This window comes from Coenobita brevimanus, chromosome 23 (assembly GCF_032717465.1).
Source record: "Coenobita brevimanus isolate Jiangsu-jjx chromosome 23, ASM3271746v2, whole genome shotgun sequence".
Lineage (NCBI taxonomy): Eukaryota > Metazoa > Arthropoda > Malacostraca > Decapoda > Coenobitidae > Coenobita > Coenobita brevimanus.
In genome coordinates, this window is record NC_136976.1 from 67,876,701 (window position 1) to 67,889,667 (window position 12,967).

Consider the following 12,967-nt stretch of genomic DNA (forward strand, 5'->3'; position numbering starts at 1 on the left):
GTTTATGATTTTCTTCAACCACAGATTTTTGTTTTTTTCAGAGCCATAAATTTTACTTTTTTTTTTTTTTTTTTTAACCTTAACCCTCAAGTCTGTCATAATGTGTCCGTTTCCTAGTTACCAAACCTAACCTAACATAAACTATTTTAACCTACTCAAGCGTAATCAAACAAAACCCATCAGTCTGTTCTAACCCAACCTACCCCAGTGCTACCCTCATCCCTCACCACCCTGTTCCACTCCTTCCCACCTAATATTTCTGCAGATATTTCACTAAGAATATACTCATTTGCAAGCAGATTTCAGAGACGATAAAAGTTAGTACAAGGAGAGATATATCGACTGACAAAAGAAATTCTCCGAGTCTATGTTCACAGAAGGAAGAGATTCAACACCACTTCAGCCTGATAATGTCATGTTTCATTTTTCATGATACCAGACGATATATTTAGATTAGAAGACCCTAGTTGTGAAGAGTTTAATGAAAGCCATATCTAACCCTTTCAGTTTGATTTTCTTTCTCAGGAGGAAACAAATCGTCAGAAATTATCACACACACACACACACACACACACACACATACACACACACACACACACACACACACACACACACACACACACACACACACACACACACACACACACACACACACACACACACACACACACACACACACACAAATAAGACAACCTTGGATTAAAGAGGTAAATGACATGAACTAGTTACGAGATAAAATAACACAATGTAAGAGTTGTAATTTCGATGTCTCTTTGCCCCTTTATTCATTAAAAGGGTATTTAGAGTACTCAGCAATAATCTAGGCTTGAAACTCAATATCAACATACATAATGGAGCTTTAATGAAGATATTGCACTCATAAGAAATCACTGTGTCGGGAAGCATTTTTTTCCACTTTACCATTCATTCTGGTTTGATTGTGATGTCTTGGTAATCGTATAAATGAAAAATGAAAATAAAAATAAATCTTATGCACATATTAGGGCCGCAGTTCATTTGGCTTCTGAGTTTTCGTACCGTCTTTTCTTCGGCGATTTATTTTTCACATCACGCCTAAATAATCATCTTCTAATATTTTACCGACGCAAAGATACAAGCGGAAGTAAAATGTAAGGTCAAAATTAAATCGCTAAGGAAGAGGCACTACGAGGTCTCTTACGCCAGCGAGAATACGACCCTTAGCATCTTGAATCCGGGTAGCGTCATTTTCGGTTTGTTCTTGGTGCTCGTACAGACGGTGTTTATTTAGGCTGTTACTAACCCCTCAAGTTCGGAAAATCTATCTAGAGCTGAAAAAAAAAAAAATCGCCAGGAGATGGCAAGCACACACACACACACACACACACACACACACACACACACACACACACACACACACACACACACACACACACACACACACACACACACACACACACCGGGGCTCAGCGGGTTAAGTTCAGAAAAATAAATACATTGCCTGAGGTTGAGCCTGACTATGCATTAACTCCCTAGACAGTAGTAGTAGTAGTTGTAGAATTAGTATTAGTATTACTATTAGTAGCAACAGCAACGGCAACAGTAGTAGTAGTAATACTAGTTGCAACCCCTGATTCACCTGAATGTGAACCCAGTGGACGCAGGCTGAAGTCGCCCTCCCCTGCAAACAGACTATCCTCCTTTTGTGATGACAGGGAGGTAGATGAGGGACATTTGTATATCTGGGCATTTCCACCGCTCAGCTATATCGAAGCCACCACATGAAGGCGTCCCTCTCTGGCCCCTTTGGACACGACAGGCCACTCAAAGATGACTCTGAGAAAGAATAAAAGGAGAAAGTGAGGGAAAAGCAAGAGAAGGGAATGAGGTAGAGGAGCAGGAGCAGAAGCGGAAGAATAGGGGAGGTGTAGGAAAAATTCGAGGAAAAAGAAGGCCGTTCGTTTATATCCAGTTAAGATGGTTAGCATTCTCAGGCTCCTATGCCTCACCATCAGCTGGATCAGATCGTCTAGCGTTAGGTGGAACGGAGTACTAGAGCTGTCCCGACCATGAGAGAATTACTGGTGACGGAACTAACTCTTTCAGCTCTTTTGGCTCCCTCTTGGCTGAATAAAATTGTCTGGCATTAATCGAAAAAATAATACCAAAGTTCTTCCGATCATGATAGGGTTAATGATGACAGTATAAACACTTCCAGGTTCATGACACCGTCAGGTGAATGAAATCGTCTGGCGTTAGCTGCAATAGTAAACTAGAGATGTCTCGACGAGTAACAGCAGCTCCAACCCCAGGATCATCTCAACATGAATTCGGTTGACTGCAAGCCGCCCACAGTCCATCCTCCTCCTTTTGGTGGACAGGGAGCAGACTGAGATGCGTCTGTATAGCCTACCCAGACCGCTCCACCCCCTGATCACGAAGGTGCCACAGCGTGTAGACGTCCCTTTCCAGCATCTGTCCTGACCAAGGTCTAATCTCATTAGACCTTGGTCTTCATTAGATCTTGGTCGTGACTAAAAGAACCTTTATATCGATTCGAATTACAGATGACGGAAATTTAGAATCTCTTTAACTGGAAAGAAAACTCTTCCCGTGCCGGGAATCGAACCCGGGCCTCGCGGGTGAGAGCCGCGTATCCTAGCCACTAGACCACACGGGAGCCACATTTTTCCCATGATGTGTGGTGTGTGTTCTCTGTGCCACGAAAGTACACATGAGCTGCTTAGTATGGTTCATGGTGTTTTTTGTGCCAATTTACCACACGGAAGCTGGGGAAAGGAGTCCATGGTGTTTGCTATGTGTTTCCCACGCTCCGAAACCATATGGGAACTGTTTAATCTGGTTCATGGTGTGGTGTGTGGCGTCTGTGTGCTGGTGTGCCTGTGTGATAGTGTGTGCATGTTCAATGCCTACTCTTGTGTCCCAATTCTCGTCACTTTGAGAGGCTTCCTCTACTCTGTTTACTCAGACTTAACCTAAAATTGTTATCTCTCCATTTTAAATGCACAGTTACAACAGATTTATACTAGAATCTTCTGCTAGCCACAAATAATTGCTATGGAAAGGAGGTAAACACGTAGATTTGTCTTTTTCTGCCATGGCAGAAATAAGCTACAAAAGGACGAAAATCTGGGCCAAGTTAGAGTGAAAAGGTTAAAGCACCTTTTCCTTTCCACTGTGCACATGCTAAGTTAATATTCTTGTCCATGAATTTATGCAAATTTTTCCATTTTTACACCAGAAATATATATATAAAACAATCGAACGGAAATTTCAGTGTGAAATATGTTAAGTAAATCGCTAAGATGGAGGTTTGAAAACCTGCTACGCTCACGAGAATACGACCATTGGGTTGCGGAGATTTCTGCTGTTGTGTGCTGGAGGTGCTGGAGAGGGACACCTTCATGTGGTGGCACCGCTATACCCAGGCGGCTCCACTACTGTATGATATAGCCTAAACGTCCCTCACCTATTTCCCAGTCCCCCAGAGAATGGTGGACTGCGGAAGGGCAATTTATGCCTTCAGTGCACTAGGTTCATATTTCAGATGAACCTTGGGTTGCAGCTACTCTTATTACTACCACTGCTACTGCTACTACTACTACTACTACTACTACCACCACCCACCACTACTGCTACTACTATTACCGTATGCTGGTGGATAACTCAGCACAATAGAACGCCTTTGCTCTAACCCAGCAAAGGCTCCTACCGCCTTCTAGCACAGCTGATAATCAAGTGTAGTCAGGCTAAGTGGGTTCATTTGCCTAATAATAACTAAGTAGGCTCATTCTTACCTCGTAAATAAGGCTCACTGAATTCATGCAACCATCACTTACTACTGAAGTTCTGGAAATTGCCCAGTTCCATCAGGTAAAAACATACTGAATAGGTTAAAGTGTACTGCATAGTGTGTGTGTGTGTGTGTGTGTGTGTGTGTGTGTGTGTGTGTGTGTGTGTGTGTGTGTGTGTGTGTGTGTGTGTGTGTATTCTGGTATGTGCTGATCTTGATCTTGGTACAACTAAGCACTATTAAGCAATGACGAGTTGCAGGTTGTGTGTGTGTGTGTGTGTGTGTGTGTGTGTGTGTGTGTGATGGGGTGGCATTACCTAACATGCTCCCTCACCCCCCCCCTCACGCAGCTCCAACATTGCCCCCTCAGCCCCGCACCAACCCCCCTTAAATCACTGCCCCCCCTTCATCCCTACCCCAGCCCCACAAACACTGCCCCCCGATACTCCCTTCTACGGCATTTTTTACACGAGCAATATGACACACCTATCATATGACACTCCTATATAACACACTGCCGCATGACACACCTATGACACACACACCTTCCACATGACACACTTGCCTTACGACACACCTGTATGACACACCTACCATATGAGATCTGTCATGACAAACCTGCCACGTGACACACCTGCCATGGCACACTTACCATATGACACTTGTATGACACACCTTCCACATGATACGCACCATATGACACATCTACCATATGATACACTTGCCAGGTGGCATATCTGCCAACACATCTTCCGTATAATACACCTTCTGTATGAAACACCTGCCAATTGTGTTATGGTACAGGGAAATTAGAATTAAAGACAGTAAAGGAGAGGACAGACTCAGGGTAGAGCAGGGCTGAGAGGCAGGGTAGGACACGGTATGGAAATAGGGGGTATGGTAGGAGAAGAAATGTAAGCGTTGAAATAAAGTGAATAAGGATGGAGCTGGGCTGGTCAGGGCAGGGCAGGCAGAGGGGAGGAAAAAGCAAGGAAAGATATGGCAAGGCGAGATTGGACAGGGAAAATCTGAACAGAGGTGGGCAAAGTGAGGCTGGGCAAGACCGAACAGAGTAAGGCAAGACATGGGAGGGGAGCTCAAGGTAGGGGAGAGCAAGGCAGAGTACGGAAGGGTAGGGTAGGTCATGGTACGACAAGGTAGGGTAAGACAGGACTGAATAAGGTAGGCCTAGATATGCAGGGCAAACTAAAATTCAGCAGAACAAAAGGTGGCTACAAGACGATACAACGAACAGCAAATGATGCAAGACAGGGCAAGTTAGGATAAAACTAAGCAGTGCGAGGTAGGGAATGATAGAGCAAAGCAGGGTAGGATAGGGCAGGGCAAGACAGAGCAGAGAGAGACAGGGACACGGTAGGGTTGGGAGAGCAGAGCAGGGAATGGTGGGGTAGGGAGGGCAGGACAGACCGAATATACCAAGACAGAGTAAGCAGGGCAGAGTAGGAATACTAGGGCAAGGGAAGGAAGACGGGGTACTCGTATACTCTTATATGGAGGTACGTAGGAATGACAGATAACAGGAGACATACTGACCGATACTGACATTATCTGCATGAGTAAAACTAATTACACTTAAGAACGTACTTTTTTTAAGAATACGTTAAAAAAGAGAAAGCCTCCGAAATCCGCTCCCTCCGACATGATTGTGAAATTCTCTCACTGGCAAGCGCAGGGCAAAGCATGGTAGTGTAAGGTAGCATAGGGCAGGCCAGGGCGGAGCAGGGGACGGATAGGGTTGGGTTAGGTAGGGCAGGGCAGGGCAAGGCAAGGCAGTACAGGGAAGGGTAAGGCAGGGTAGGGTAGGGTATGGCAAAATAAAGAGAGTTGGGTCAAGGCAGGACAGAATAGCGCACGTTAGGCAAGGGCAAGTCGGAGCAGGGTAGCGCAAAGCAAACAAATGTGAGACAAGCAGTGTAAGGCAAGATAGGGTAAGGTAGAACAGAACAAGGCAGGGCAGGGAATGGTATATAGGACAAGGTGGTGCAGGGCAGGGTAGGGCAGGGGAGACTAAACCATTAGTCTTGCCAGTAGAAACATAACTCTCCTGGTTTTTACCCTCACCGCCACCCCACTACCTCTCCCCAAACACCCCCACCTCCACCTGACCCCTCCCTTCGTCCTTGTTCACTCGCGGATCATTCTCTCACATTCCTCTTTATTATCGACCCTTCACCCACTCTTGTCCTTCTCCCCTGCCCCTCCTCACCTCCTACACTCTCCACTCTTTGTATCTGCATTACTCCGTATGAGATCCACTGCAGCCTGCAGGACCTAACTTTCAACTCGGAGAGAGATAATTTTTTTTTTTTTTTTTTTTTTTTTTAATAACAGAACGGAGGAAGGAAAAACAAATGGAGAAAAAAAAATAATCCATACACCAGATTACTGGTGTCCTCTGTTCATAAAATATCTGTAACAGTTAGACTTGAAGAGTTGTAGGTTGAAATTTGGAGGAAAACAACTCTGGGGAAGCGAGTTCCAGAGAGATGCAGTTCGGGGAATGAAAGAATTCTGATAGGCAGAAGTTCTGCAATATGGTTGAGTGACATTCCAGTCATGAGCGCTACCAGATGCCCGTGTAGCACGAGGGAAGGCATGGAGAGGTGGCACCATGGACGCAACTTCGTCTGAGCATTTGCCAAAAAAATATCTGTAAAATAATGCAACGGAGGCAACATTCCTTCTTACTTGCAGGGGAGGTAGTTTATATGTAATGGCAGGATTGTTAATGATTCTAACAGCTTTATTCTGAATTTTGTCTAGTTGTCTTAATGCAACCTCTCCACAACCATTCCACAAGGGTGAGCAATATTCAAGCTGAGAGCGCACATGACTCTTATAAATTATAGCTAACTGCTCATCGGCGAAGAAGTTTCGGACTCTGTACAATAATCCAAGTTTCTTTGAGGCGGTTTTAGAAAGTGATCTGACATGAGAGGTCCAGCTGAGGGCACTGTTAAGTGAGACACCAAGAATTTCAATACTTTTGGAGATGGGAATATTAGTAGCACTGAAGGTAATGTACGAGTCTGGCAATATCTGTCTATTGGTAAACTGTATATATTTAGTTTTACTAGCATTAAAAGAGACAAGGTTGTTTTGTCCCCATTCACTGATTGTAGATAGATCTTCATTTATGGAGATGGCTGTATTGAGTTGAGAGGTAGAGATATTAGACTTTGTAAATGGATGTCTGAGTGTGAATGAACTATGTAGTGTTGAGTCATCTGCATATGAGTGAATGGGATTGTGAGTGACAGATAAAAGATCATTAATATGAACCAGAAATAGGGTTGGCGCCAGAACTGATCCCTGCGGCACGCCGGCGTTAATTGAGTGGAAATTCGAATATACATCATCTACTTTTACTCTTATTTTCCTGTCACTAAGATAAGAAGAAATCAAAGGAACAAAAGACGTTAGTCCATAGCAAGGGAGTTTGGACAGCAGGGAACGGTGCCATACTCTGTCGAAAGCTTTAGAGATATCAAGAGCTACTGCATGAGTTTCTCCAAAAGATCTATTGATTGATGGATGGTATGAGTTAAGAGATTGAGTATGTCAATGGTGGATCTTTCATGGCGAAAACCGTATTGTCTATCATTAATTAAGTTGTTGGATTCAAGATGTTTAACAATATGCTTATTAATTAAAGTTTCAAATACCTTACCAAGAGAAGATGTGATAGCTATTGGTCTGTAATTGGAGAGCTCAGACGAACTTCCATTCTTCGGAACTGGGTGGATATTGGCTTCTTTCCATGAATTTGGGAATAAAGAAGTACGTATGCATAGTCTGAATAATTTAGCTAGGACAGAGGCAAGTTCAGGGGAACACTTTTTCAAAACAATTGGCGGAATTCCATCTGGACCTGGAGCTTTGTTGGTAGGTAAATTGTCTAGGATGGATTTTACAAATCTTGTCTGTATTTTAAGTGGGGCAATTTCAGGAGAATCAAGTTCCAGTACTGAGACATTCTGGCTGGTATCATCTATGGTAGAATTTCTTGCAAAGGTACTAGCAAAGATATCTGCTTTCCCACGTGGGTCATTTGTAATATTGCCATCTGAAGATTTTAGTGGGGGAATGGAAGATGACTTGTTAAAGTTATTATTGAAAGAATTAAGAGTTGACCAGAATATTCTATTGTCATTAGGGTTGTTAAGTAGTTTTGATGCTTGCTTTTGAAGAAAGTTTGATTTAGATAGATTTAATACAGCTTTTTGCATGATTTCTAGCAATTTTAAATTGGGAGAGTGATTCAGGTGTTTTGATTTTAAGTAAGAGTTATATGCTAATGACTTTTGGGCTGTTGCTCTGGCACAATTGCCATCAAACCATTTTGGAGAGTTTGATCTTTTAGTGAATTGTTGACTTGGTATGAATAAATCCATACCAGCTAGTATTATGTCACAAATGTGGGACTGGGTAGAATTGGGATCACTAGAGAAGAAAGACTGCCATGGAACATCAGCAAAATAATTTCTAAATCCATCCCAGTCTGCCCTGTCAAAGTGCCATCGGGTCACCCTGACAGGTTCGGAATGGGGAGGTGTAGGAGGGTTAACTAATGAGGCTTTGATGAGATTGTGGTCAGAGGATCCAAGTGGTGACAGTACCTCTATCCTGTATTGATCTGGATTATTTGACAAGAATAAATCCAAGAGATGGGCATTATGGTCAGGGTTATCAGGTATTCTGGTTGGTTGCTTTACCAACTGGGTGAGATTAAACGATTCCGCAAATAGCTCGCATTCTAGACCAGCGTCGTCAGTCCGGGCAGAATGCAATAGCCATTCAACATTGTGTATGTTAAAATCACCCAAAATGGTAATTTCATTGCCAAGGGCAAGGTCAAGGTTACTCAACTGAGTGGATATGGAATCAAATACACTGGGTTCGAAGAAGCATTGGGGGAGCGATAAACTACACAGATATATTTGGTAATGTTTTGGCAATTTAATTTATATAATGAGTAATCAAAACTGGATGAAGTGAAGTTTAAAATAGTATCAACTGCATATTGGGATTTGATATAACAACAGGTGCCGCCCTTGTTTCGAAAGTTTGTAAGGAGATGGTAACCGGGAAAACAAAATGGAGATATATCGGTAGAGGGTGAGATTTGTGGTTCTGTGAGAGAAAAGGGCCAAAGGGGATATGGACTGAAGGAAAAAATGAACTGAGTTTAAATTCGTGGTAAGGCCGCGGATGTTGGTAAAGAATAAGGCCACACCGTCACCTCTTCGCCGACGAGTTTTTCCGGAAATAGCAACAGTCGCTGCTGGCACAGTCGCTTGATAGCGACCGGGAGGACCCTGTGCCTCCAGCCCTACCCTGCCGGTGGTGGCAATCCGAGATACCACCTCATTTGATTGTGAGATTGCAGCGGCCATTACTAAAGATGTGAATAGAAGGTGTGATATGTTATGCGCATGTAGTGTGGTGTAGACAGTTGAAGGTAGAGGTATCATGAGAGCATGCTGGCCTACTCTCTGTGTAAATGAATTCACTGAAAATGTTCAGAAAAGGGAGATGGTCAGGATCAAGTCCTGAGGGCTGGTGAAACGGGAGCTCCAGCTCTCCCTATCACCAGCTTGCCATCAACCTCGGGAGTACTGCCCTGTTCGACTGGTGCTACAGTCTTCAGTCTTCATACTGCCCAAGTACTAATCAAGGAGGGTTATGTGTAGTGAAATCAATGTATGCATAAGTTAAGTGTTCTCGATTCTATTGGTGATCGCCCCGAGTACGAGTGTCAGCTGTGTGAACCGACAGCTTGGAAACAACGCTACCGTCTGAAAGGAAACAGACTCACGTTAAATTTCCGCTGGACTCGCACCCACACTTTCTTTTCTCTCTTCCGGTCACTTTCCTACCTCATTTCTCAACTCCCTATCCTCCTTTCCCCATTATTTTTCTCCCCAATCACCTATCACCCCTTTCCCCAGCCTCCCCCTCTCCCGCAACGTAATCTACCTCAATTGACTCCCCCCCAACCATTCCCTCCCCCAGCAAAAATAAACAAGTGCTAAACTAACATGTAATCTACATGTCAGGACCGAGCCAGTCTAAGGCGCATAATCCTTCTCACTCCACCGCCGCCACAACCATCACCACCATAACAATAAATCTGGGTGGGGATCGTACCATGTAAAACCCAATCCGTCTCAACCCCTTCAGGCCGGGTTAATTCTTGCTATCTATTGTCAGTTTATTCAAACAAAGAGAGATTTTTCCAACTGGATTAATCAGATACAATAGATTTCATCAAGCGCTTCAGTACGAGACGATAATTCTTCATCATCATCTTCATCCAGACCTCCTTTCCCACCGTATGGCTGGGTGAGGTAGGGTCCAGAGAGCTGGAGAAAAAAACTTATAGAATGAGATACTAATCAAAGTTTACCCAACTGAATAAGTCACACTCCCATTCACCCACCATCCAAGTCCCCAAAATCCTGGCTCCATCGAATAGGTACAATTCATTCCCATCATAGCTTCATATCTCCCCATCCGACAGTCAATCCGACGACTATCGAGTTAAAATGAAGTGCCAAACCCAGGTCATTCATTCCGCACAAAATTCATCCAGCCAGCTCGATCTTCTGTCGGTCCTCTAGCCTCGTCAGCTTCCACACCTTTCTTTCTCACACTAAAATCGTCTGGAGGCAGCAAGAATAAACTGTGATACGACATGATGATTGTAAAAGGGTTAGCTTCTTCGCTGTGATGGCGTACCTTTTATATTTTGGCTGACCTCAGACGATTTTATTAACTTAAGGACAGACTCCTCGAACTGGAGGGGTTAGTTATGGCCTTCGTCCTCTAATCTACTAGGGAGAACTTCTGAACTGAGCACAATAACATGGAAGTTGCAAAAATTAAAAAAAAAAATTATCATACGGTGTTAAATATACTGTATATATCTATCTATCTATCTATCTATCTATCTATCTATCTATATATATATATATATATATATATATATATAAATATATATATAAATAAATATTTATATATATATATATATATATATATAAAAATATATATATATATATATATATATATATATATATATATATATATATATATATATATATATATATATATATGTCGAAGCAACTCTTATATTCTATTCCGGCGCATTCAAGGTAGTTTTACTTATCTGACAGTGGATCATAAGAGTCTGGAGGAGTTACTAGTTACCATTAACTCTCTCGTGGTCGGAAGAACTCTGTATTCTGTCCGCTAACGTCAGACGAATTTTGTTTGTCTGTGAGTCATACGAGCCAGAGAGTTAATGGAGTCACCATGAACCCTCTTATGGTAAGAATTGTTCTGTTATTTTGTTCCAGGTGTCGCCAGATAATTTTATTCATCTGAAAGTGTGCCACAGGTGCCTGAGAGAGTTACTAATAACAAAACCTTCAATAAAAACATCCATGGGCAAGGGAAGACAAGGAAGAAATTGGGAAGTAGGTGTGGGTGAGGCAGGAGATTGAGGAGTGAGGCAAGGGTGGGGGTGTGGGTGAGGCAGAGGAGGAGGTAGATTAAGCAGAGAAGGGGCGAGGGGAGACAGGGGAGACGGTTAGGGAGGGGAGGAGGTAGGTGACGCAGGGGCTGGAAGGTAAGACAGGGGAGGGGATGAGGGGGGGAGATGGGAGGTAGGAGAGGCAGAAGAGGAAAAGTGAGGGACGAGAGGGACGCGTGAGGCAGAAGAAGAGCGAGGCAATGTAGGAAGTAAGTAAGACATTGGAGGAAGGGGTGAGGCACGGGAAGAAGTGAGACAAGGAGAGGTGTGAGGCAGAGGAGAAGAGTGAGGCTTAGGGGTGAGGCAGGGGAGATAGGTAAGGCTAGGAGGTGAGGCAGGGGAGAGGGGTAAGGCAATGAAAGGGTGGATTAGACAGAGGAAGAAAGGATGATCTGAGGAACAGGGGGAGGAGAGGGATGAGGCAAGTGAGGGGAGAGGAGGGAAGGGGTTGGTTGAAGAAGGTAGGGAGGTAAGATGACATCACCATCACCATCTTAACTCTTCTTCTCACCCTAAGACTGGCTAAGGTAGGATCCACGAACAAGGAAGCAGAAAGCAAGAAAATGGGAAGACTACAAACATCACCTCTGGTAATACGGGTCAGACAATCATTAAATCATTCAAGCCCCCGGAATCCTGACTCTACCCCATATTTTATTCAATTAATTACTTATTCATTTATTTATCTTATTTATTGCTCTATATTACCTGTGCATAAAACCTGCCTACCTGCTGGCTGACGGTGGATGGATGTGGTTGGTGACAAGGACGCTTCAAAGTACGTCGTTTAGCTGCTTTGAGAGACTTCGTAGTGCCTTCTCTTTGGCGATTTATTCTCCATCTTAACACATCACTTTTCCTTGTATGTTATCTATATGAAAAAGAGTAGTAGATAGTTTAGTAGGTACAGAAGTCTTCGTAGTATATTCTCCTTAGCGATTTACTCTCAGTCTCAACACCTTTCCTTTGTGTGTATAGGTGTATCTGTTCTAATATCGACACATTTTGCATCGGTATCATACAAGAGGATTATTAAGGTGTGTGAGGCAAAATAAATCGCTAAGGAAAAGGCTCTACGAAATCTCCGAAGCCACTTGGAAATACGGTCCTTGAATTTGTAACCTATAGTGACGTATGCCTGTTAAGGACCTTACGAGGCTTTCCTTGCACACACACACACACACACACACACAAAATCCTACTCCTGACTTACCTGCTCCTCCCCTCCTCTCTCTCTCTCTCCTGATTATTCCAATTGGTACATAATTTGCTATTCCTATAAATCCAAATACATGACTGTCGTGAAAGGATAAAAAAAGAGGAACATTGGACTCCCCCCCTCCCCCTATAACAAATGCTGCCTCCGCCCCTCATGCCCGAAGGAATCGATGTTAAGTTACACAGACGAATACAAAATACAGAAGTGCTTGTGTATCCTGTCCATGTATTTTATCACTTGTTTGGCGCCATAATACAGGGTGGTGCATATAAAACTCTCCTCTTCCACGCGTCCTCGCTTTTTTTCCTGTATTTTGGGGCATCTCAATCAGCTTTATCTATCTGACATCATTTTTTTTCATTGCCGAACCCCACTGCCACACTTACACCCACACCAGCAG

General features: G+C 43.4%; 1 non-coding gene across 1 annotated transcript; it reads right to left on the reverse strand.

Moving 5' to 3' along the window:
- Positions 1-2,587: 2,587 nt before the first annotated feature.
- TRNAE-CUC (transfer RNA glutamic acid (anticodon CUC)) lies at positions 2,588-2,659 on the reverse strand. The gene has a single exon. It is a non-coding gene; the product is annotated as a tRNA-Glu (tRNA).
- Between the last annotated feature and the right edge of the window lie 10,308 nt (positions 2,660-12,967).